Here is a 2,774-nt window from a genome sequence, read left to right as displayed (position 1 = left end):
CCAGAGCTGGGGGATGCCTGGAGGAGGCTGTGATCCAGTGGCAGCCCCAGGGCAGAGGGGGCCCTGCTTCCAGGCTGGAGCAGCCTGTCCTTGGAGGGCTGCACCCCGTGGCAGTGACCCATGGCACAGCAGATTTGGGAGCACTGTGTGCCTGTGGGGGGAGTTCAGGTTGCAGCAGGCACGGCAGGGCTGCTGCTCGTGAGAGTGGCACCACGCTGGAGAAATTAATGGAGAACTGTCTCCTGTGGGAGGGACCCCACGGCCTCACAGGGAAAGGACTGCTCTCCCTGAGAAATGGAAGAAAATCTCGGTGATGAACCAACCAAAACCCCCATGCCCTGTCTGCCTGTGCTGTGGTGGGAAGGAGAGAGGGGCTGGGGGGAGAAGGTGTTTAAGGGTTTATTTTACTTCTCATTATCCTCCTCTGATTCTGTTGGTAATAAATGCACTTTGAAACTATAAATTGAGCCTGTTTTGCCCTTGAAATATTTTTCCCAGTCCTTATCTCACTCATGAACTCTTCATTATTTATTTTTCCTCCTCTCTTCTGCCCAGCTGTAGCAGGGGAGGGTGAGTGATTGACTCTGGTGGTGTCTGGTGTTGGGCCAATGTCAAACCACAGCATTACTCTATAAAGTATGTATAATTGAGCCAATAAATTCTGCTCCACTTCAGGCATGCTGAACAGATTGAAGTTGTCAATGGTGCTCATTTTAGATCCTCAGCTACTTTGTTCTGGCCCCTTTGTTTTGAGGGCAGCCATTTGTATAAAGTCTTCCATGCAAAGCATGGTTACTGGAGCCTCGGGCTCTTAGTATAACTGTAAGGAATCAACAAACAATGTGGCTGATTATTTTTATTCATCATATTTTATTTATATATGAGGAGGTTGATTGCCTCCACAAAGATCACGTAATCTTAAAACGTAAGTTCTATGTCACCTCAGTACTTTATAGTACTTCAACTGGCATTTATGATGAAAAAAAGATAGGGATTTTGTCTTACAGCTTCCACCTTAGGCTCTTTTTTATTATAATAAATTGATGGTGGGCCAAGAGAAAAGAGATGGTTGCAGAGGATGAGCACAATTTAGTGATTTAGTATTTTGAGCTGTCCTAGAGGAACTTTCAAGAGCTCCTTCTGACAAGAACCTTAGATTCCTACCTATCTGGAAACATTTGGCAAGGATTTCCAGGTAGTAGCTGGTTTTGGACATTTTGGAAAACTATCTCTTAAATTCCTAACTTCAGACAGAAGATACTATGTATGTCCTTAGTAGAATATTAGCTGTGATATCATAATGAACTTCAATTTTTCCCTCTGCTTAGATGGAATTCAACCCAAAATGTAGGGAAGGACATGGGATCTGTAAGGAGCAGTTAGATGAATATATACTATTAATAGTTAATGGCAGATTAAATGTACTAATTCTCAATATCATTGAGATTTTTTTTTTAGAAGACGGAAGCAAGGCTTGTTTTTTAAAATGTATTTATTATTCAAACTTTCTAACCAGAAATGAGCAAATATGATGTAGTGCTTAATTCTAATCACAGATGCAGATATTAATTTTTTACTTCATGAGTTTACTCAGATTTCTTCTTACATTTTAGCATAGAGGCCACTGTGAATGTCAGACTGCAATCCAAGCTCTATAAGGTCTCTGAGAGTACAGTTTTTGTTGAGATCCATGAAAACTGAGCTTTTTTTAAAGCTATACCTTAACTTGCTTTGTAAGCTTTAAGCTTTCAGCTAATCTTCATAGATTTCCTTCATCAGCAATGAATCCCTTGTTATTAGCTTCACATCTTTCTTCACAGATTGTCACAAATGCTCCACAGAAACAAGACAGCTTTACAGGTTAAGGATGTTGCTAGTTGGTGACTAAAAACGTGCACATTAAATACAAGTATTTTGTTTATACCTTTTCTTATGTGCAAAAAAGCATATGTATGAAGCCCTGGAAAGTCTGGAAAAATTCAGTGTAAAACTCCATAGCATCATATCCTTGAATAAAATCTGTAAAAGCATATAATGATAAACTCTGAATTCCTGTGAAGCTCCCTCCCCATTTCTAACTAAACCAAAGAATAGGTTATAGGTACTGATCATGTTGATAAGATGCTTTTGTCAGTCCAGGATACCTCAGTTAGACAGTAATTAGGGACTGCAAAAAGAACATCTGTTTACAGTTACCATGTCTAAGCATAAATGTGCTTCATAAATGAGCTTCTCTTTGAGAACCAGAGCAGTTAAAACTGAAAGGACGATTTCACTGCTTTTCAAGGTCATTTTGAGCTCTGCTTGCCTTTGTGCTGCTACACAGTCTGAAAAATCATTCTGTGTGCACTAGCCTCCTTTCCAAGCCATACAGCAATGCATCTGCTTCCTCCCCCAAGCATGTTAGCAGAGGTAGACTTGGAGTTATTTGCTATAAAATGAATTCTAAAACAAATAAATTTTTTCCCACAACTGGATGAGAATGGGAGCAGATATACTTGGCTTTTAAAGATTCTGCTTGGTTTCTGCAGGCACCTGATATTCTCTAGCCCTACCTGGGGCACCACTTTCATATCTTAGATATGGAAAGGAATTAAGCCCTTGCACATCTTGCTTCTGCATGTCAGATAACCCTTACCAGTTTGGCATGGCTTTACAGGGTGTTCCCTGCTATCAAGTCTGGATTCCAAGAGACTGGTACAGCTGTAAAGCACCCCATTGCAATATTCTGTCTGAGATTTTGTCCCGCTCAAAATTGGCTTGATACTGCTGCT

Source organism: Camarhynchus parvulus, chromosome 5, assembly GCF_901933205.1.
Source record: "Camarhynchus parvulus chromosome 5, STF_HiC, whole genome shotgun sequence".
In the NCBI taxonomy this organism is placed as follows: domain Eukaryota; kingdom Metazoa; phylum Chordata; class Aves; order Passeriformes; family Thraupidae; genus Camarhynchus; species Camarhynchus parvulus.
The sequence above is the reverse complement of the archived record's forward strand: the minus strand, read 5'-3'. Positions refer to the sequence as shown.